Source organism: Molossus molossus, unplaced genomic scaffold (assembly GCF_014108415.1).
Source record: "Molossus molossus isolate mMolMol1 unplaced genomic scaffold, mMolMol1.p scaffold_m16_p_13, whole genome shotgun sequence".
Lineage (NCBI taxonomy): Eukaryota > Metazoa > Chordata > Mammalia > Chiroptera > Molossidae > Molossus > Molossus molossus.
In genome coordinates this window covers 27810375-27834319 of record NW_023425348.1, presented here as the reverse complement: position 1 = coordinate 27834319, position 23945 = coordinate 27810375, and the positions used below count along the sequence as shown (strand labels likewise).

General features: G+C 48.7%; 1 protein-coding gene across 3 annotated transcripts in view; it reads right to left on the bottom strand.

The window, feature by feature from the left end:
* SMCO4 (single-pass membrane protein with coiled-coil domains 4) overlaps window positions 1-18919 on the bottom strand; it is a 76664-nt gene extending 57745 nt beyond the window's left edge. For 2 of the 3 annotated variants that reach the window (XM_036259049.1, XM_036259050.1), the window contains exons 1-2: window positions 18034-18201; window positions 16986-17149 (exon numbers count right to left, since the gene is read on the bottom strand). The gene's annotated coding sequence lies outside the window, so the exon portion shown is untranslated. Of the gene's footprint in view, window positions 1-16985; window positions 17150-18033; window positions 18202-18869 lie in introns of those variants that run through there. The other variant, XM_036259051.1, reaches the window with a different exon arrangement.
* Window positions 18920-23945: the final 5026 nt, after the last annotated feature.

The following is a 23945-nucleotide window of genomic DNA, read 5'->3' as shown; positions in this document are numbered from 1 at the left end:
GCGTCCAGGGTCTTGCACCATCAACCTGTCACATATTTATGTTCACATAGTTCATTCTCGCTGGATAATGGTGGTTTCAGAAAACAGTATTTTCCAGACATTGGAGCCTCTACTAAAATTATTACTGTGCTGGACACAAAATCACCAGTTTAATCATACACATAGTTATGTGCAGTTTCAGGACACAGTTGTGCTTTGTTTTAAATTATGGTTTAAAAAAACACACATACACAACAAAAAACTACGTTAACAATAAACTGAAACCATTGCTTTCTGATAAAAGAAAAACACCTGGTCGTCCTAGCGCTCACTGTGTACAAAAGCAGCTTTGCGTCTCTAACCTACAAAACCAGAACATCTCCCTGAACGCACAGACAACCTGCTCCACTACAACACCACTTCCTTTCCCTGCACAGCCAAACCACAGGTTCAAGCTTCTAGTGCAGTTCAAGTTCTACAACCATCACAGAACTGGGGCTCTAGAAGGTGCTTCCCACCACGGACCCGGCATGAGTCACTTAATTGCTCTTAATATTAATCATAATAACAAGAGCAGCAGATAATGCTTCTTAACAGCTTATCAAATGCCCAGCACTGTGCTAAATGCACTTAACTGGAGTTATCCCTGCTAATCCTCACAGTAGCCTTGAGGTGGGAGCCCTTGTACACCCACTGCCAGGGGGAGAGGGGGAAGCTGAGTAGGGCTAGGACGTTACCCAAAGCCACACACCTGGATGCTGCACAGAGTTCAAACCTGGGACCTCAGACCTCAAAGCCCAAGCTCTTCAGCGGGCTGTCTCTCTCCCTCACAAAGCACGTGAGAGACCATCACTCTCACTTCTTCATGAGGACAATGCAGGATGTGTTCTGACTTCCAGTCTGAAGAACCATGGATTAAGGGTGGAGGGAACATAAAGAGAAAGAGAAAACAGAACCCTGCCTCCAAGGATTTTATAATCTAATCTATATTGATTTAAATCATATCATCTTTCTTTCTAGGACATTTTTGTCCGTGACCCACAGTCCCAAATATATTTCCATCATGATCCAGGACACACACACATCTTACTACGTGTGATGCACTAATATTCTTTATTTTGTCCTCCACTTTTTCCTAACGTATCAGCTCATGAAAATAGTTCCGTAACTACGGACTGTGGATGACAGCTTAAAGAGCCTTGCTCTAGAATAGCCCTTTTATTTATTTATTTTTTTGTTTTTATTAATTTATCTTTGTTACAGATGTTTCTCCTTTTCCCCCCATTGACACCCTCCTCCTGATCCCCCCCCCACCCCCGTCCCCAGCATTGTTGTTATGCCCATGGTTACGCATACCTGCATATAAGTTCTGTGGTTTAATCTCTCCCCTCTCCCCACCCCCCTTTTCTGAGGTTTGTCAGTCTGTACCCTACTTCTATGTCTCTGGGTCTATTCTGTTAATCAGTTTGTTTTGTTCGTTATATTCCACAAATAGGTGAGATCATGTGACATTTGTCTTTCTCTGATTGGTTTGTTTTGCTTAGGATAATATTCTCCAGGTCCCTCCATGTCGTCTCAAAAGATAAGAGATCTTTCTTTCTTACAGCTGCATAGAATACTTTTAGCTCTAATTTTTTTTTAAATGTAGGGAAGGCCCTGGCCGGTTTGGCTCAGCGATTAGAGCGTTGGCCTGCGGTCTGGAGAGACCCGGGTTCGGTTCCGCTAAGGGCACGTACTTCGGTTGCAGTTTGTCCCCGGCCCTGGTCGGTCGTGTGGGTGGCAGCCACTCGATGTGTCCCTTTCGCGTCGATGTTTCTCTCTCTCTCTCTCTCCCTCCCACTCTATCTGTACAAAAATTGCAAAAATGTCCTCGGGTGAGGATAAAAAAAAAAAAAAATTTAAATGTCAGGAAGTTCATCTTTGAATCTAATGTAAGTTTCTTGGGCTGTCAGGTTAATTAAGCTTGTACAGCTGGGCACGTCCTCAGGGCAGAGCAGCGGCGCATGGGATTAGTTAAGGCCCTCGGACGGAACTGCAGACCCGTGCTCAAATGCTGACTGGCTCACCTGCATGTTAGCGGGTGACAGCTCCAGATCTTGGCCTGTAAAATAGGAGATAACACAACTCACCCCTTGGGCTCATTACAAAGCGCCTACCTGGTACCTATGTTCGTTTTCCTCAACAGAGGCGCTGTGGGCATGGGGTAAGGAAAGGAACCAAGCATGGTTTGCCGGACAGGCCCTCAGTGAGGGGACTTTCAGCCCCCCTGACCCTACACAGCTCCTAATGCCCCCTGGTGGTTAAGAGCCTATTCTGGGAAAAGAAAACGGCTGTAGTTGCCATCACAATCCACCACAACCTTCTTTCCACCATGTTACGTGATCCCAACTCCTTGAAATGTTTTATGTAGGTATCAGCTATGTTCCACGCGAAAGTACAACACAAAAGATGCCCACGCGGAAACAAGCCCTCGGCCAAGTCCCTGCGCCTGCAGAGCTTGCCAGCAAGCTGGGCAAATGGGCAGGTAAACAGGTGCCTGTAACTCACAGTGCCAGGTCGTGTAGCTGAGCTCTGGGAGCCCAAGGAACGAGCAGCTCACTCTGGAAAGTCTAGTCCTTAATCTTATTTGCAGTACTCTTAGTAGAAAAAGCCACAGCTTACAAATTTCTAACCTATAATGCTTTAAGATTTGGAGACCACCACTATGTCAAGCCTCAAGCCCTGGTGAAGAAAAGCATCCTTGTCTGCACCCACATCAATATTAGGACTCCCACAACTCCAGGTCCACTTCCCTGACAAGACTGCAAGTTCCTCGAGGCCAGAAGTGAAGCTAATTGTCCAAAATCACATGGCAAATATGCATAAAATTAAAATCCCCAAAGATCAAAAATCACGGGTCACTTTGCTGGTCCCTTTGGGACTTGCCCTTTGGTTGTCTAGACTCAATCTTACAAGAGAGGGAGCCAGGGTGGGGCAGAAGGCCTCCCACCAGGGGGTCAGAAACGTAAGACTGACTCTGTCACATGCTTGAGCAGGCTTCCGAGAGGCGAGGCCTGACGACCTCAAAGTTGTCTTTAAATTCAGACTTTAAAGTTGTCTCCAGATAATGATATAGTCACTGTACATATGTGCTAAAAGTAGGAATGTGTCCAATGTGCACATTCAAAATACCTCTGTTTCTCAAGACCTATTTTAGCATGTCTTCATTTTTTTTAAATATGAGGCCTGGACACTTGGGTGGCCATGTGGTTAACATGGACATCCTGAGCTCTGGTTCCCAGCAAAGGGAGCAAATACAGCTCCTCCACCCCCAAACCAAAAAGAGTGGGAAACCTGGGAAAGATTCTAGCCAAAAAAGGGTCCTCTACAGTTCTTTATGGTCTGTGGGCTTCCACTTGCGTTTGCAGGAGAGGTCTGAAGTCACCAAGGCCCTTCGGGAAGAGGGGGTTTCTCAGGCCTCTGCTTCTGCAGCTGAGACCCATGGTCTCCCAGTCAGGTGTTTTAAAATAAACACAGAAAGTAATAACCCATTCGTCGCCCTGGGTAATTTTATATACATGGTCTCCTTTACATCCTACCACAGCTCTTTTAGATATTATTGTTACCCCGAGTTTCTCGGGTGCAGACTCTGAGAGGAAACGGCCGGAAGGGAAAGGAGGACGGGCCCCCGCACTCCTGACCCGAACCCCCCTGCACACCAGCGGCACAGGCAATGACTTCAGAGGGTGTGCTTTCACTTTCAGAATACAACTGATTTTAAGTAAACCTCTGCTCCAACGTTTTTCATGAAACTCTCAGAAGAACCTAAAAGTTTCAGGTCTGTGACGTCCCTTAAATCCCCACCTGGGACGCGGGGGTGACACTGGCTTGCTGGGAGCGGGGGCGAGGCACTCCCGGTGCAAGGACCTCAAACCCACGCCAGCGGATATAAAGGACTCCAAGCAGCCGCCTTCCGCCGACACTGCGAGGAGCTGAGAGGGAGGAACTGCTGAGAAAGACAAAGCAAACACCCACCCAAGAGCTCGCGTTCACTAAAAAATGTAGGGCAAGCACGGAGTACCGAAGATGGAGGGACATTCGGGTCCACAGCCAGTGCACACAGAGAAGGTGGTTAAAATGACTGTCGCCAGGCTTGCTCGTGGATCTCACCCAAGCACTTAGGCGAGGACACCTAGAAAAAAAGAGCGAACAGGAAAATCCAGCAGAGTGACATCTGAGAATCCTGTGTCCAGTTATCTCAGAGTGAGAGCCTGAAACGCAACCCCAGCTCCACACAGAAGTCCCGTGAGCTGGGGACCTGCATCCCCAACACCCACAGCTGGCTGCCTCGGAGAGGAAGGTGACACCTCTCCTCAGAACAGGCCCAGGAGCTGCGATCATGTCCCCAGTTCCAGCCAGGGCTGGCATCCATTCCCAGGGCTCCTAAGACCCGTAAGATGTGGTGCAAAGGACCTGTGTTCAAATCTCTGGCGCTGCTACTGGCACACTCGGTCTATGGGCAAATTACTGCACATTCTGACTCAGTTTCTTCACCTGTGAAATGCAGACAATAATCTCATTTCCAAGATTGTGAGGATTAAATGAGAAAATGTACATAAAAGGATCAACACAGTAAATCAGCCACCAGCATCTATTACCAATGTAAGCAGAAGCCAACTACTACTGGGTAAAAATTACGTTTGATTCCTTAAAAGAAAAAGGTTTCATGACGTTAGTGGGGATGAATACTTTTCAGAAAATCCAAGGAGGCAGGGTAGAAAACTCCACTCCGCGACTTCCTGCAGGATTCTGAAAGCTCTCCAGTCCTCATGCAGGAACAGAGGAGTTGTCTCATTACCTCCACACTCTTCACACTTTATAAATACACCACACGACCAATCGGAGTGCACTGGCTGCCAACCTTCTGGGCAAACAAGTCCAACAGGATTTGATCCGGAAATTAAATGTCCATGCAGCCCAGCCAAGGTTCAAAATAGACATCCATGACCTACTTAGTCCTCAAGTACTGTTCTCAACGCCAAAAGCCAGCGGACAGGGAGGCAGGGCCGCTGGTCTCAGCAGGCACAGAACCCCCGGCCTTCTTGACCAGGTGAAACGGGTACTGAAACAATGATGACTCAAAAAATTATCCTGGGGGTAGCTAGACAGACACCCTAGCTTTAAAACAGCTGATTCCAACAGTTTCTTTTTTACAAGCAAAGAGTCACAGAAGCCACGCTAACAATTCATTACCTCTGACTCGCCCCAAGATGCATTTTCATTCCCTTCGATTGAAAGTTCCAGCTCTCAGGCAGTCACTTTTCCAGCCCTATCGCTCACCCTCATAACTGTTTCCTGCGTCCATGCATCTTCCCCTGTCTTCTTGATCTTGATATTCCACAGTATCTTGGTGCAACGAGCGGCCATCACTAGTTATGTCTGCTGTGCGAAGGTGAGCTCCTGCCCTCACCAGTGAGCTCTCCAGATCCCAGACCACTCACATGCTTGGCTACTCAAAATCAAAGACCAGAAAGAGATGAGACTGATATCTGCTGTACAGACAAGGAAGAGATAAGACCAGGGTAAGAAGCTCCCCCACATTACGAATCATTTCACCAGGGCGATGCCTGTCTCCGGGAGCGGGACTCCAAGGACCTTGGCAGGAACACGTTGCAGTAACCCCCCGAGCATGCCCATCAGTAGACCGGGGAACACTACACTTGACCAACTAAGCAGACCTGCTACTCTTCACATCTACACCATCCTCAGCAAGTCTCTGAGGTCAGCCCAGATGCTCCACCCTCCCACTACTCACTCAAAATTCCCGTCGCAGAAATTTACTTGACAGCACTTTGGTTTACTTGGCACCTTTCTCCCGCGTCGTGGCATGTAATCATCTACAACTGTGGAGGGCAGGTAGAACAAGCATTTTTATCACCCATTTAGGGATGAGGAAATTGCGGCCAAATCATGTCTACCGCGTGGTAAAATCAGGACTGTAGCACAGACCTTCTAACTCATGCCCTTTCCCTAAAATTACCCAGCCTGGTGCGCCCAGACCCCCTGCAGCCAGGTCTCTGAGCTCTAGGCCACTGCTCTTTCCACTGCACCCCACTGCCCCCCTTCTAGAGACAATCCTAACACACAGCCTTCCCAACACAGCAGCCCACACACTTCACTCGCCGTAACAGAAAGCGGAGCACAGCAGTCAAACCCTGGTGTCCATCGGCAGGCAGACCCACGTGGGCTGCACGCACCCTGAGCTGGGCTGCTCACCCACCTCCCTGACACACACACAGAGCCCAACCCTGCAACTCTCAAAGGAGACACACACTAGCGACTGGCTTTCTGCAGTCAAGTGGTGAGCACAGGGCAGGGGACGTCACCATGGACTCCAACCACCACAAACCAGAGAAGCCAGATCTCTGAGTCTCTGCATCTGGGGTTCAAATCCTGTCTCTGAAACTACGTACTCTTGGTGACCTTTGGCTTTGTTTTTCTAAGTCTCAGCTTCCTCATTTATAAAATAAGAAGTTTAAAAAAAAAAGGATTTCATAGTGAATGTGCCTAATGCACAGAACTATATAAAATGGTTAAAAAGCTGACGAACAAAACAGATCCAGAGACATGGAAGGAGGGAACACACTGACAAACCTCAGAGGGAAGGTGGGCGGAAAGAGATAAACCAAAGAACTGATATGCATATATGCTTAACCAAGGGACACAGACCACAGTGCGGTGAAGGAAGGGGGAGGGGGGGTGGGGAGGAGAGTGTAAATGGGGAAAAAAGGAGGGGCATCTATAATACTTTCAACAATAAAGATAAATTTAAAAACATAAAATAAATGGTTAAAAAGGTAACTTTTATATTATGTATATTTTACCACAATAAAAAATAAGTTAACATCTATTTTAAATAAAGGACCTCAGATTCATAGTAAGGATTAAATAAGATATTGTAATGGCAAGTTCTTAACATCATCTAACACATATTAAATCTTAATAAGTAGCTATTTATTATTTAAGGTGACTTTAATCGTTTTTAATATAAAGATAATGATCAATGTAGAAAATACTATAAAATATGAAGATAAAAAAATCAGCCCTGGACGGTTTGGCTCAGGGGTTGGAGCGTCGGGCTGCAGACCAGAGAGTCCTGGGTTCAGTTCCCGCTAGGGGCAGGGTTCAGTTCCCGCTAGGGGCAGGTACCAAAAAAAAAATCTCTCGCCCTGGCTGGCGTGGCTCAGTTGGTTGAGTGTCATCCCATGCGCCGAAAGGTCGCTGGTTCGATTCCCAGTCAGGGAACATGCCCAGGTTGTGGACTTGATCCCTGGTCAGGGTGCATGTGGGAGGCAATCAACTGATGTTTTTCTCTCACACTAATGTTTCTCTCTCTCGCCCCCCTCTTCCTTTCTCTCTAGAATTAAAAATTAAATTAAAAAAAAGAAAGAAAACCTCCTGTGATACCAGAATCCAGAGCTAACCACTGAAATTAAATTCTTTATAGTATTTTTCCCATGCACAGACATTTTTAAAACTTGGAATGTAATATATATACAATTTTGCAGTGATGATCCATTCTTTTCTGCCTCACCAGATATAAAGGGACTCTGTTCAAGGCAAGAATAAAAGTTGCATGAAACCTGAGACGGGACCCAGGGCTCACGCTGAACAACTGGAGGCCTCCAGAGCCAGGGCGGAGATTTAGGCCCAATCCCCTGCCACCTGTTCCTCCTTGCCCAGAAGGCAGGCACTCTGGGGGTCTGGTCCAGCAGGACAAAGGCCACAGGGGGAGCTCTGCACACGTCAGGCTCACAGGACAGTCATGTTCCTACTGCCCTCAAGGAGATTCCACTGTGACCAGGGAAAGGGGTGCAGGGGGCAGGGACCTTCTCATCCAACCCCCAGATTAAAGACGAGGTGACAACTGAGGCCCAGGGAGGCAAATGACTTCCCCAAGGCCACGGCGATGCGACCAGTCCCCACGTGGGCCAGAAGACTGAGCTCTCGGGCTCGAGCTAGCTCACCGCATGCTGCCTGCTGGAAGCCGAGCGAAACACGGCCAGGGCCCACAGCCAGTAGACCCTGCCCATCAACAAGTATGTATTTATTAAGCACTTGGATGTGTTAGAAACAAAGGCCACCCTGAGCATAAGTGTGGAGGTGTTTTATGGGAACACTTGGCGCCCTGTCTGGCTCCCACTCTTGGGCGAGGCCTCTCTGCCTCTAATAAGACCAGACTCCACAGACTCCTGGGGATGCTCCCCAACAAAACTCCTGTATCATCTGGCAGAGGGGCTGCAGAGTGTCAAGGGAGCCCCTCTCAGGAAGCATTTCTGATGTGCTGGGGGAAGCACACCCAGACGTCACTCCGGAGAAGGAATTACAATCTCACAAAACATGTTTTTAATGCTCATTTCCTAGCTAGGACTAGTCTTCACAACTTGCGTTTTGTTGGGGGAGGGTGGGGAGTGAGTGAGTGGCTCCCAAAGGCAATTCCTGAAATCCTTCAGAAGAGCAGCTGCTCCTGGCTCCTGGCGCCGGGGAATTCTATTTCCATCTCCGCTTACACATAATTATCTTCCAAAGCGGTGCTCCCCAGAGGGCTGACAGTGCCAGTGGCCTCCCAGATAACCTCGCTCAGCGGGCTGCCCCTGGCACTAGGCTGGCAGGTGGGAGCAGAGGAGAGGGCCTGAAAGCAGGCCCACCCACGGCCCACTTCTCTGAAGTTCTAATCACAAACATGTCAGGCCCTTTCCCTTTGAGGCCCAAAGAGGAAATTAAATGTCAGCCGGATAAGGAGATTTCCCTTCAGCTCAGAAGCCAAGGAATCTGAAATTATGATTCCCACAGCAACCATGCAAACCAAACCGGCACAGACTTCAGATCCTCGGGCCGGGCGTGCTAAGGGCGAGCCACCGCCTGGAGTTGCTTCTTCTTTTCAGGGAATGATACCTGGCTTGCAGGCCTAATTGTTTTTAAGTAAAAGAGAACAACACTGCACAAAACTCTGCAGGTCAATTACAATGTGGGCAGGGGAGAGAGGGCCCCGGGCCCGGGCACAGTGACCACACCACTGCGCCCTCGGTCTCTGCACAGGTGTTTTTGGACATCCCTCTGGGCCCTGTAGTTTCAAGGCCAAATGTGGCCTGCTGCCCACGGGAGCTGACTCAGCTCTTTTCATGGCATAGTGACTTTATCCACAGCAGGACCTGGAGAGCTGAGCACACAGAGTTCGCCCACGGACCAGCTTTTCTAAATGTGGCAAGGTGATAAACACCTGAAACTCCCATCTGAGTCCTCTCAAAGACTGGCAGGAACTTATTTGATCCCTGATCCCCTCACACCTCTGGGACCTCACATCCTCTTGATCTTGATAGATCTCTCCCTCCTCCCCCCTTCTCTGTCTCACACACACACACATTCTTCAAACACGCTGTTCCTACCCCATCCCAGAAGAGGCACATGCCCACCTCAAGGCCTCTGCCCTTGCTGTTCCCTCTGCTCTCCCTCCACATCGGCTCCAGCCCTAGTCCCCTCCTCCAGATGGGAGCTCACACACTCATTCTCAGCAAGGCCTGCCCTGACCACCTGCCAACACCTCCCACCCCACCTCTGCCCCACACGCCCCCTGCTTTCCATCAATCACCACTTCACATACGGTTCTGGGTTGAACAGTGTCCCCCAGAAAGCCACATCCACCTGCAACCTCGAATGTGACCTCATCTGGAAACATGGTCTTTGCAGATATTATCAGTCAAGATGAAGACACACTGGAGCACAGCGGGCCTAATCCAGTGGTTCTCAACCTTCCTAATGCCGCAACCCTTTAATACAGTTCCTCGTGTTGTGTGTAGGCGTATCTGCACGTGGGCGGACCTGCCTGGAGACGGATAGAGGAGCCGTGTCTCGGTTCCTAAGACAGTCGGAAATATGTGTTTTCTGATGGGCTTAGGCAACCCCTGTGAAAGGGGTCGCGACCCACAGGTTGAGAACCGCTGGCCTAATCCAAGGACCAGGGTGCTTATAGGAAACAGGAGAGCGAGAGACAGAGGGAGAAGGCCATGTGGTGACGGAGGCAGGCAGCAGAGCCAGGCGGCCACAAGCAAGAACACGAGGCCTGCCGCAGCCCCGGGAGTGAGGCAAGAGGTGGGACGGTTCCCCCTCAGAGCCTCCAGAGCTGGGAGAAGGAGCCTGTTGCTAAGCCACCCAGGGTGTGGTCCCTTGTCACAGGAGCCCTAGGAAATGCCTACCATGACGTAGAATAATTTACTATCTGCACCCCCCCCCCCACCAGAAAATAAACATTTGGGTTCCTGGTGTTTCACAGCCTGCCCTCCTCCCTGCCCCCTCCTCTATCCCACAGCCCACAGCATCCAAACCTGCCTCCCATGAGCTCCCGGCCTCCCAGCCTCCTCACCCAAGCCTTACTCCATTACGGGCAGTTTTATGTATTAAGGAAAAAGGAACGCAAATAAGAGTAGTCATGACTTATAATTACTGAGTCCCTACTAAGAACTTGACAAACATTACTCTCTGACTCCTCACAAGAGCCCTGTGAGGCAGGTACTAACATTATCCCTGGCTTTCGGACTAGGACGCTGAGACGCAGGGAGACAAGATAACTCTGCTCAAGCCCCACAGCCGCAAGGTGCTCAGTGGGAGCTGAACCGCTCTGGCCGGACCCTGGAGCCTCTTCGCCACCCCAGGCTTCCTCTTCCATCGCTCACTCTTCTCTCTGGCCCCCTTTGAATGGCAGGCAAAGGACACAGTCAGTCAGTTGGCCAGAGCTTCCCAAAACCCACTGGGCAGCCCAGCCGGCAGGGTCAGTGGGGAAAGGGGTTATTCATGAGGGCCAGATGCCTCCTCGACCAGGTCAGGCCCTTGGAACACCTTCTAGGAAACCATGGCTTCTCCCCAAAGCATCCTGGCTAAGAGGCAACCATCACAGGATTCCAACAAGCCAAGAGAGAGACTGATCACCACAGCACTGGAAGGAAGGGCCCACCGCACACAGAATCTTGCTGCGCTCAGTCATGGAGGCTATTCCAGAAGGCACGGTGCCTGGTCTCCGGTCAGCAATCTTGAAATGTTCTCCCAGCTCAGCTCCCCAGTCTCAAATCTCTGCCGCCTCAGCAGGGCAGAACAGACTGGTCTCGATGTGCTGCCTATGTACGCTTGCTTCCTCAGGGGAGAGCTTGGCTGAAACACTCCAGCAGGCTGCACCAAAATTACAGAGCTCTGTTCTAGTACCTGGCCTCTGGGACAAGTGGAGAGAACGTGAAACCAGGAGTGCTTGCTTCTGGAGCGCCACCCCAGCAACGGGACGCTCCCACCTTGGTCATTTTCTGTGGTTACTATGGACACGGCCACTATGATGGACAGGCCAAAGGAACAGTCTCACAGCCTCACCTGGAACTGATGAAATGCTTTCTCAACACAATGCATATCTACTTTTTAAATATGTTTTTATTGACTTTTTTTAGAGAGAGGAAGGGGGAGAGAGGTAGAAACATCAATGTGAGAAACACTGATCAGCTGCCTCCTGCACGCCCCCTACTGAGGATCCAGCCTGCAACCTGGGTATGTGTCCTGATGGGCAATTGAACAGGGACCTCAGTCAGTGGGACGATGCTCAATCCACTGAGACACACCGGCCAGCAGGGCAGCACAATGCGCTTCTTTCACCTAGAAGAATGGCAGCCTCACACAGTCCTGGTCATTTGAACCAGAACAGCCTTGAGAGCCCCGCATGGGTATTGCTGTAAGAGCTTAAATACGTCAACATTTGACACACACCAGTTCCACTGCTGAGAAACATGTGCATATGTGCATAACGATATGTATATATGAAGATATAATAGCAAAGCCAATGAGTTAGTTCAGCTGTCTATCAATGGGGCTGCCTCATAAATTATGAGCTATCTACACTATAAAACATTTTGTAGACAAAAAATAATTAAAAGAAGAAAGAAGAGCTCCATGCATGAAAAGATCTACAAGACACATTACAGGAAAAGAGAAAATAACAAAATGATATATATGATGCAACCAGATTGATGCTTACGAATAAAACGAAACTTTGTGTCTATACAGGCTGATGAACAATTTCAGGATAAGCATCACACTGCTAAAGCTAGTTATCTCTGAGAACCCAGCAAGGAGGCAGTGCGGGGGGAGGGGTGCTGGATGAAGGAGGAGTTGACATTTTCTGCTGTGTACCACTATGTACTCTTTGAATGGGTGTGTGGGGCTTGAGAGCATAATATATTCATGTATTACTTATTTCATTTTTTGAAAAAACAACTGAACTGGATACAAAACACCACCATCACCACCACCACCACAGCAGGGCTCTTGTTCTGGTGTGAAATTGCCACGCCAACCTGAACAAGCTTGGTGCCACGCTCCCGCGTCTTCCCAAGAGTGACTGATAATGCTCGAGTCCAACTTCTAAGCCACTGAGAACAGATGGGATGGGGCTCAACAGGGAAGAAGGAAAACGTGGGGTGTACGGAAAACTTCTGGAAAAGCTCTGTGCAAGTTACAAACCTGCCCTACGCTGGACCTGCCGGCTCCAAAGCCCTGTCCTGGGGCTTCCACCTCTCAGCCCACGGAATGAGAAAAACGCAGCGAGCAGCAGTGAGAGAGAACTTCCTTTCCCACAGCAGAGGGAAAGCCACCCACTGTCACCAGCGGAGATGCTCCCAGCAAAGTCCAGGAAAATGCCCAGCCAAACCCCACCTTCCCAACAAAGGCCCGTGTGCCAGGATCTTCAGACTGTGGGGACAGCCAAGACTGGCAGCCCCGAAACCCACTCATTTGAGACCCTCCACTTGGGCAGACAGCCCAGGCATCTTTCCACACTCACCACTGAAATCCAAACCGATCAAATCAGACAGTTCTGCCAACAAAACAGCAACAATGTGGGAAAAGGAGAGATAAATCAATTGTATCCTGGCTAAATACACATCTATTTTCCCTGCTTGCCGATTGAGGCACTCCTGTAGACTTCAATATTTAATTTGTATCTTTTATGTTTCCCACTAATAATTAAAACAAGCGCGCGCGCGCACACACACACACACACACACACACACACAGAGAGCTAAACATGAAGCAAAAGGGAAAAAAAATCCAAGGGGCTTTGCTTAAGACATAATGTTTAACAGGCAGACCTAACAGCTAACATTCCCAGGCAAAAATGTTCCTTCCATTAAAACAGGCACCCTGTTAGCACCAGACAAACTCGGGGCACTTTAACATTCTGCACTTGGGGGCTGCCAAGACAAGGAAAAGAGGTCAAATCTTGGAGGGAAAGTTGTACCATCAAGCAGAAAGTTGGGGAACTGAGCTTTCTGCAGTGCTTCACCACAGAGATGGCTCAGGACTGAGATGCCAGGAAGCAGGCAATCCAATAAGGTAACCCTGAGAATAAAGGTAACCCTCCTCCCAGTGAGGATGTAGCCCAAATGAAGCCGAAACCCAACCAACGGGCCCAAGCCAAGAAAGAACAAACTATCTGAAGGACATGGGTATTATGCCCTTGGGAAAACAGAAGCCAAAGCAAGTTTGTTATGAATTCTGGCACTGACCAGAGTAGAGGGCACAAGACCAGCATATTATTGACATGACCACTGTACATCCTGATGGGGGCATACAGACATTAGCCACCAGGAGCAATAAACTACCCTTGCTCTGAATCCCGCTCACCAAGCATGGCCTGGCTCCCTGTTGAGCCTGCACCCACTTCCTCCTCAAAGGGCTGGCTACCACTGTGACTTCGCCAGCACCCCCCCCCTTTCCCAGCCAGCCCCACACGCTTGGTGACTACAAATCAACCCTGCCTATAGGCAGATCAACTCTTGGGGAACAGGCAAAATCAAAGATCACACCCACTGGTGGATCCACTGGGTGCACCAAGAAACAGTGGGGTATAGACTACACCCCAAGGAAGCTTCCCTCTTTGGAGGCTTTTCTCCTTCAATGCTTTTGCTTTGTTTGAATGTTCAAACCAGCATTTCCAAAATGGGGTCTGAGGAACCTGAATTCCACCCTCTGAGATGCTCCTAGAAAGGCAGGAATGATCAGGCCAAGGAGGGCAAAGAGAGGGGAAGGCACTTTCAGGTTTTACTTAGGCACCATCTCTACCTGTCACAAGAAACCAAAGGAGGCAACTCTGGTTTCTGCAGAAGTTGCTTTCAGTCTACACAGTTAGCATCAGCAATTCAGGAGGTTGGGGGGACAGTGAGCGCTGTCCATCCAGACACACACACCCTCTCTCCATCACCACTCTGACTGCCTCAAGTCCTTGTCATCTCTCACGCCAATTATGCCAATGGACTCATTACTCCTAATTTCACACTCCACACAGCCCATGGAGCTACCTGTCTAAAATACAGATCTGACCCTCTCCCTGAATGAAGAGCCCCAGCCTGCAGGACAGTCCAACCCTGGCAGAATGTGCAAGGCCTCTGCCTGCGCAGGTTGCGGAGTCACACAGATCTCAGCTGACACTCAGATGAACCACCTGCTGGCTATTTCTGTGCCCATTTCCTCTTCTGTGCACTGGGAATAACACGACCAGCCTCCAGAGTTTCCGTGAGGATTAAACCCAAGTTGTAGAGAGCCTGGCTCTCCGAGGGCAATTACCACTCTACCTATCCCCAGCTGGGCTCTGGAGTCTGGGCTCTTTTTTTTTTTTTTTTAAATGTTTTTTCTTTATTGATTTTAGAGAGAGAGGGAGGGAGAGGAAGAGACAGAAACATCGATGAGAGAGAACGACTGGCAGCCTCCTGCATGTCCCCCACTGGGGATCAGGCCCACAGCCTGGGTATGTGCCCTGACCAGGAATTGATCTGGCGACCTCTTGGTGCATGGGCCAATGCTCACCAACTGAGCCACACCAGCTGGGCAGGAGTTTGAGCTCTTTATCACTTGCCACACTGTTGCTTCCTAATGAATGAGTATGAATTAACTCAAGAGAAAAGAAGGCACGTTCAAGATCTAAAAGTTAAGGGTCATAAACATAAAAATTAGGCTTCCAACATGTGAAAGAAACCAAAATATACTCATTATCAAAATAATGCAAGGGGAGGAAAGGAAGGGAAGGAGAAGGAAAACATTCCTTTGGGAGAAAATGCTTTTAAAATATATAGCTCTATGATTTTTGTTTGGCCTTCTTCTGTTCCAAAGATTTTGGAAGATTAAATTTCAAAAGCTCACAAAGAACACATTTCTGTTTTTTAACTATTGCTTAATTAATATCTTCAGAGAACTAAGAAGTACATTTATAAACTGACTGCATCTTAATAAAATTGTCAGAGAAATTCTGGCATCAGTCACAACAAACACCCTCCTGGAATTTCATTTCCTTTTCAGCACACAGCTTACTATGGAAACTCATTTATGATGCCACCACAACCAGTCTAAATCTGCCCGGGGCATGAAAACTTCAAAGCCCCACAAGAGAGACTTATAGGACTAGATGGAACTTGGCCCCATCGTTAGCCAAATCATACATCTATCAGGGTTCTCCCACACCAAACTTTCCAGCTTTTACTGTCAGATTCAACTCTTCCATTAATTTCCCATTCCATATCTCCCCTGCCCCCTTCCCTTACCCTACAGCTCTTCCAATACCTCCTTCTAGCTAGAAACCCCCCAAATTCAGAATCTTTTCCCTGTCCATAAACTGAATAAAAAAGGAGAGAAGAGCACAAAATGGGCAAAAGGAAACTAGCTACAACCATCTTCACCTTCCTATCAAAGACGCGTCCTTCCCAACTTCTGGTTTTGTTCATGTCAACCCTGCCTTTAAGATGACGGCAGGTGGCTTGCAATATTCACTCAGCAAGTTGGGGACTGGAATGGGAAGGCAGAAGCAGAAAGAATTATCCGTAAGTACAAAACGTGTACTTTAAAAGCCTTTTTCCCCTGAGGACAATTCCTACTGGAAGACTTAATCAATGCCATTATCCCGAGTGCCTGTGGGCAAAGGGAGAGAAAAGGGGGTGGACATCAACCTTTACTGAGCACCACTGCAATTCACAAGTATGTCTCATTTAACATAAGGCAGACAATATCCTGACTTGACAGATGCAGAAACCAGGCTCAGAAGGGTCAGGTGATGGAATCAGGATGTATACCCAGGCCCATCAGACACCAAGACCCATGGGTTCATAGCTCCCAGTGTCCCCAGTGCTTATGTTAAACACCGTTCTGGGTTGGACAGTACTTTACAGTTTACATGTTGCTTTCCATATATATTACCTCATATAATATCACAACCCTGTAGGATAGCTAAGAATTCCTCTTTCACTATTACAAAAGGTTGTTTGGTTTCAAAGATCAACAGTTACTTGGGCACGTCATCTGTAACACAGAGCTGTTTTCTCACTTTACACTGCCTGATAAATGGCAGAGGCTCAAATGGTAACTGCTAATAGCATCACGACATTTATTGATTTAACAGCCCTTAGTTAAAACAAAATTTAAACACACACACACAACAGATTATTTTAAAGATTCAACCTAATTAATCAAGCCTTTACTTGTTCAAGAGAATGTAATTTTACTACTACCTCAAAACTCAGAGATAATATAACCAGTTTCCAAGAAACTGACAAAAAAGGATTACTGAAAATGATGTGGTCAAATCCAAACGGATTTGGAAAGCTACTAAGGGAAGAAAACAGAAGGACAGGAGCATTCAGTTATGAAATACAAAAAAATCCTCCTCTCCTCCCAGCATCATGGTTTGATCATTAATGTGCTGTTTGACCTGGCCATGTCCTTTCAACTCTGTGATGACTCTTAGTATCCAAATCTGGATGCCCAGCAGGTGACCTGGAAGTTCTAGCGAGAGGCTGCCCAGAAGGTCTGGGAACAGGGGTGGGGTGGACAGTAATTACCTTAAGCTTTTTTTAATGTCCTGCATGTAATGCACTGTTTGCCTATTAATTACAATCACTGTAAATGAAGCCTGGGAAGTTCAGAAATGTCATATGCAACAGTAATCAGCTCACCACTTCTTAAGCCAGAATGGAAAAGATGACAGAAGTGCGATGGTACTAGGTCCCAGCATCAGTCAGACAGAAGGAAATCTATAGTATTATGGCAATGAGAGATCCTGGGGATCTTCTTCTAGTAAGGCTGTACCAGACCAGTCCAACTGAGCATCCACTCCAGGCTTGAAGGTTAAAAAAAAAAAAAAAAAAAATTCAGATCCACAAGTGAAATATACATCATTATTTTTCAGCAAACAACTTTACAGTAAAAATAGCTAGCCAACCATGTACACTAATTGCCTGCATGAGAACAGTATCCATACTGTATGTACCAATTACTATTAGTTTTTGGTTCTGTCTTGCTTTGTGCAATCATTCTGGCTTCTCATCTGTTTTAAGTCCATCCTATTTTTTTTAGGAACATGCTGAGGTTATCTTTGTGTGGCTAATCTAATCTCACAAGGAAAAAGATCTGTCTCCATCAGAAACCTGCTCCTGCCACCGATAGATACCAACAGATTGTATCTCTCCCTCTCTTTTTCTCTCTACCCTATTTCACAGATAAGGAAACTGAGGTCCAGAAAGGAAGGGTGACTCATTCAAGGTCATATTCCCTGCTAATATGCCTAGGGCTAGAGCTCAAAAGGCCCACTGTGTGGGTCTCCAGCTCTACCACTGTTGCAAATGACCTGGCACACTTGTGTCTTGAATGCAAAGTTTTTCTGGGGAAGAAAAAATTAAGCCCATATGAGTCATCTCCATTTTCCAGGGGCACCATACAGGTTATTCTAATTAAGCATCCAACATCTCCAGAACCACTTGTTTCTAAAATAACCAACCTCAGCCAAAGAATAAAAAGGCACGTTTTACACCCCCTTCAGGCTACACAGGACTCTGTGAGCAAATGTGCTGCTAGGTTTTAGGGACCGGCTAGCCCAACCCAGAGAATCAGACCTGGAGGTACTGGAGAGGGAATGGGTTGGGTGGGTGTGGGAGGTGGTCAGAGTTGTGTTTTCAAGCAGCTCCGGGTTCCAGTTATGATTTCATGGAGCCCACTCCTATTCACCTTGGAACCCTGAAATATCTCCTCCATTCAAGGGTCCCTCCTCAACTTCCCCAGGACAAAAGCACTGCAGTCTGAGAGGTGAAGGTGGCAGATGGGGAGGGGCGGTACTCAACCCAAGCGGTGGAGGAAGCAATGCCTAGCTCCCTCCCCCACCCCTTACAGGAACTCCCCATCGGGTCTTCAGACGCCAGGGGCGTCCCCAACTCTGAGCTTGACCTTCTCTCTGGGTCTGCCCCGAAATAGGCAGGGAGGAGGCAAAGCCCACTCCCCAGCGCTCTACCCCACGGCCAGCTGGTCCCACGGTCCCCAGGGCTCGTACCCCGTGGGGCCTCCCTCCGCACAGCAGAGCCCCCGGCCGGACACTGGTCCACTGCTGCCCGAGACCCTGAGCACACGTTCCTCCCCGCCTGCAGAGGACCGCGTCTCCCGCCTTCCCAAACCGGGCGCTCGCGGCCAACCCGCCTCCGGCCCGGGACGCCCCTGTCAACGCACCCTTCCGACCCCCGAGCCCGCCGGCACCCACACTTCCCGCCCGGCCCACACAGGCTCGCCGTGCGCCCCAACTTTTTACCGGCCGCGGCCCGGGCCCCGCAGCGCCGGGGATTCCGCGCCCGGAGCCGCAGCAGCCGGGCGGGCTGGCGTCTCCCCGGCCCCTGCGCGCCCAGCCCTCACGAGTTGCGCTCGGGACCCGCTGGGCTTTCGGGCCTCGGCGGTCAGCCCGGCGCGGAGGCGGAGGCGGAGCCGGCGTGGCGGGAACCGCGCTGTCCCGGCGCCGGCTCTCCCGCCCAGTGCCGGTCCCCGCGCCCGCCCGCCCGCCCGCTCCGCGCGCCGCTCACCTCCCGCGCCGCCGCCACTGCCGGGAAGACGTGGCAGTGGCCCCGCTCGCGCGCCGCGCCTCGCCTCTCCTCCCCGCGCCCGCGCTCGTGGCTCCGGCGCCGGACCGCAGCGCCAGGCGCCCTCTGCCGCCGGGAAGCCGAATCTCCTCGCCCTAACCCTAACCCTAACCCCGCGGCCGCCCTCCGCCTCCGCCCCGCCACCCTTCCCGGGCCAGCCCCGTTCCGGGCCCAGCCCAACGCCTGCTTCCGAGCAGCGGCCGCGGGCCCGGGAGACTCGTCCCGCGGGCCGGGCCGGGCTCGCCGCTGCCTCCGGGGAGCCTGCCCTGACCACCTAGCCGCTCCGCGCTTCCCCTGGCTCCCGCGCCGCCGGGGCAGAAGTCATCCCCCGAGTGGTTACGTCCGTTTCCTGCTTCTCCGAGTGCCTCGCCCACGAAATAGTAAAATCGGGAGGGTATGGTGGTTAGAGGAGCACACATGTCCCTCCTGTTCGCCATTGCCCTGCCTGGAGTGCCCAAGAAATACTTTTTTGGGGAAGCAAAAGAATGAATGAATGAATGCGTAGAGATTTTTGCCTCTCCACCCAATTAGGTTTTCACACCTCAAAATATCCTGACCTGGATTTGTTTTTTTGGTAAATGACACATACGCATGCACGCACACACGTGCGCAGCTTTGCATGACCAAATGGGATTCACAATTCCTCACCTCTGACCAGCACCAAAGCCAAAAGAGGCCCACAGCTAAATGTCATCTAGGGCTTTTAGTCAAGCTGACTTAGGTTTTAGATCTACCACTTAAAAGCTGGGGAAGCTGATGTCCTGGGTACCGTAAGGTATCTGTAAATTAAGACTAATAAAATCTACTTCATAGGGTTATTGGATTAACTGAGATCATGCATTGTATGTATATACCATAGTAACTAAATGGTAGCTATTGTTAGTATGTTACTGGTTTAGTAGGTAATAAGATAAAATGCAAAATAATGGCTACCTACCTTTTCACCTGAAGACAACTGTAATACCCTGGTATGTGTGGTATTGTCACCTGCCCACAGGGCCAGCCTAGGGAGCAAAATCTCTCTCCCCCACCCCCAAGAATTAACTGGTCTTGGTTTTAGTAAGAGCTGTAGAACTGGCTCTTCTGCAGGTTTTCCTCCTGGGTTTCAGTGGCCAATCTCTCAATTAACAAGTGTTTATTTTATTGCAAAGGCAGTGAACAGTTTGGGCCCCCTGCAGGCTACTACTGCCTCTTACTGTTTTCTTCTGGCCTTTCTCGATCACCTGGAGGCTGTCTTTTCACCTCTGACAGTGTCCTTCAGGCTCCACATATACAGCAGCAGTGAAAAGGCATCGGGCGGGACTTGGCTGGAGTCTCAGCCCGTGCACCTTGAGCTTTCTGCGCCTTGAGCTTTCTGCACCTCAGTCCCCTCAGTTGTAACTGTAGTGAATAACATTCATCTGCGACATTGGGGAAGAATTGGTGATCCAGTCTGTGAGTCAAGTCCCTGGAACGTATATGTGTTTAATAAAAGGCAACTGTTGATTAGTTTACTTAACAAGCATTTAAGGCAAATCTGAGTGTTGAAGGTGTTGTGAGAGTGGAGGAAACAAACCTGGGTGAGGTAAGACTTCTACCCTCAAAGGAGTTTGAGGGCTAGTGGAGGAGACAGGCACGCACATACTAGGACAAAAAGATTGGTGTGGGGAGGGGGTGCATGGATGCTGCTGAATATGAAATTAGCAAACGTCAAGTTCCAAATTGGGACAGTATTGCAGCGTGAATTGCTTTCATTTATTTTAATTGTAAATGCCAGTTTCCTCTAAATATTATGTACATAACTTCCCAAGGCCACGGCTAAAAGTTAATGAATAATTTTATGAGGCAAGCAGAGCCATTTGATGTGGGATTCAGTCCCTTAATAAGGTGACTTCAAATGCTTCCTCATACTCATAGTAATATGTATATTGTGTCTTTGTAAAAGTACTTTCATTTGTAAGTTAAAGTTGCATATTTTGCAATCCATGTCTAAGAGGGAAAGTTCAAACATTGTTACATTAAAGGCCTCGAATAAATTATACCTTGGTTGCCCCTACCATATTGCCACTGGACTCGGCCATGTGACATGCTTTGGCCACTGGGACATCAGCAAAAATGGCAAAAGCAGGGACAGTTGATGAGCACTTGTGCAGTCCTCCCTGATCTCTTGGAATGCTGTGACGAAAGTAAGGAAACTTGGTCCAACTCCTTGAAGATGGAAGACCCCAGACAGAGAGAGACTTGCCATCCCCTACGGCAGCCACCAGCCAACCCACCCGCTGAATGCAGCCATGTGAGTGAGCCCAGGCAAGACCAGCCAAAACAGACCCAGCCAGCCCAAGAGTTGTGAGGAATAAAATGGTTGTTGTTTTAAGCATAGGTGGTGGATGGTTTGTTATACAGCAATAGATAACTGATACATTACACAAAGACATTTTGGCAGTTACAAGGTTTTAGTGAAATTCACCCAAGAGTCATTACACTCCTTAGTGTTTTCTGTTAAGCATTCGATTGAAGTCACTAGTCTTTGCTTAGTAGAGTAACCAACTTTATGGAATGCCTTCTTTCTTTCTTTTCTTTCATATATATATATATATCCATTGATTTTTAGAGAGAGAGAAAAGGAGAGAGAGAGATAGAAATATCATGTGAGAAACATCGATTGGCTGCCTCCTACACACTCCCCTACCAGGGATCGAGCCTGCAACCGGGGCATGTGCCCTGACCAGGAATCGAACTGGGATCTCTTAGTCCATGGTATGCCACTTAATCCACTGAGCGACACCAGCCAGACAGAATACCTTTTTTCAAGTTTTTTATTGACTTGGTTGCTGAGCCTAGCACTGTTTAAAATCCTTTGGCAACCAACATGACAACAAGCTGGCAAAATCAGCTTGTAAGTGCTTTTAATATTTTAACTCCTTGAAACACAACAGGTGTTATAGAGGTTGGTTGTTTATCGCTCCCATTTTTTTCATGAACTTCTTAATGAGAGACATCTGTCCAGTTTGACAAGGTTTCACCATAGATATGAAACATCAAGTAAGGAAGGGAAGTTAGAGATCAGCTAATCCACTGCCTCATTTTATAGATGAGGAAATTGGGACTAAGAGAGATTAGAGAGACTGACAAACTCCTAGGGTCCTGGAGCCGGCTCAGAACAGAACTGGAACGACCAAGTCAAGATTCTTTGCACCGTTCATTAGATGGTTCTGCTTTTCCTTTATGACATGTGTTGTTACTAAAAATATCCTTCTCATACTTAAATATCTTTACAACTTTCCTTTGCATTCAAGACAAAGCCAGACTCAATCTGGTCCCAGGAGATCTGGGGCAACTTGCCCCTCCAGAGGCACTGGGTCGGCTCCACCCCTCGTTCAGCACCCTTGCCCACTCCAGTTTCTTCTGTCCTTTCATCGTCCACCCAAGATTCCAAGCCCTGAAAGAAGTCAGCTTGACCGAGCTTGGTCACATGCCCAGTCCTACCTAGCCTGTGAAGAATGAGACTCCTTGAACATAAGCCCCCAAAGATAATCATCAGGACGTTATACAAGAACAGAAAGTGGATTAAAGGTGACAAAACCACTGCATGTCCACATCCCCCCTCAGGCCTTAGTTTCCTCAGGAAAGCTTTTCTTGACCACTCCATCTGTTACACTGTCATGACACTCCTTGTTTTTCCCTGTTCTTGTCACGTTTTATAATTACATGTCTATTTGTTCCTTTCTCTCATTCTCCCTCCATGAGAGAAGGCACTGTGTTTGCTTGCTCACTGCTATATCCTTGTCACTTGGCATAGAGACTAGTGTGTAATTGGCTCTCAATAAATATTTATTGCATGAATGAATGAATAATATAGGCCATGTGGTTCTTCTGACTCATCCATATGCCATTCGCTTTGTAGAACTGGGTGAGGAAAAACAAAAAGAAGATGATGAGTGTAGGTTTGTGGGAGACACACCACGCTGGGCCCCTGTGTGATGCTGTGAAGAGGACAAGGACTCACACTCAGGATAAAGAAGAAAACGCTGCCTTGTGTGTCAGAGATGTGCAGAGTTGTGCGGTGCTTTGCTGTGCTGGTTTTGAGGGACAAATTATGTAAGTAGTAAGCAAGAAGAGGTAGGTCTGGAATGGCGAAGGCCGCATGCCTCAGGGCCTTTGCTGAAGTAGGATCCTCAAAACTGAAACTGGTCCGTGGCCTGGCTGCAGCTGCCAGGAGCGGAGGTCGGCGGCCTATGTTCATGAACCTGCTCCCTCCGGCTACCTGTGCCTGGCTGTGCCTTTTCTACAGCAGAGGTACCAGGCTCATCTGCCAATGGCCACAGGTCCCCGGAGAGGTTTCTGCTGGTCAGGGCCAAAACAAGAGCTTATCAGAGCAATGTAAGGTAAATGTGTTCCATTTTTGCATCAGTGAATATTGCATTTGTAGTAGCTTGGGTATTTGTTTTTGGTCATTAGTTGGCAACCTCAGTTTCACCCCTAAATGTTTTTGTCAGGTTACTGGCCTATGTAATCTGAAAGTCTCAGGAATTACCACTTGACCTGGAGTCTCCGAGACCTGGGGAGTCCCTACTAGGGCTCCTCAGACTCAGTCAACTGTCCCTCAATCAACTTTTGTTGCAGGTTTTCGTCATGTAGATTCAGCCTGTTTCCTTTTCTGCCTCGCACCTGCTTGGCAGTCATCTTAGCTCCACTGGTTCGAAGTGGGGCTCAAGAGTCTTCACCCAGGACTGCATTTATGACGGTCAGGAGGGAGCTGGCCCTGGCTCTGGAGACGTCCTATTGAAGCCAAGCTCTGGGCTCGAGGTCTGGTCGATGACCAAGTGTGTGTGTTATTATGTCAGGGCAAATCCTTCTTAAGTCACCAAGATGGTTCCACCATAGAAGGTGCCACTTAACCCTAAGAGGAGATATTGTTTTGTTGTGGGATTTCTTTTATTCTCACCCAAGGATATGTTTTTCATTGATTTTAGAGAGAGACACACACACATCAATCGGTTGCCTCCTGTATGTGCCCTGACCAGGAATCAAACCCACCAC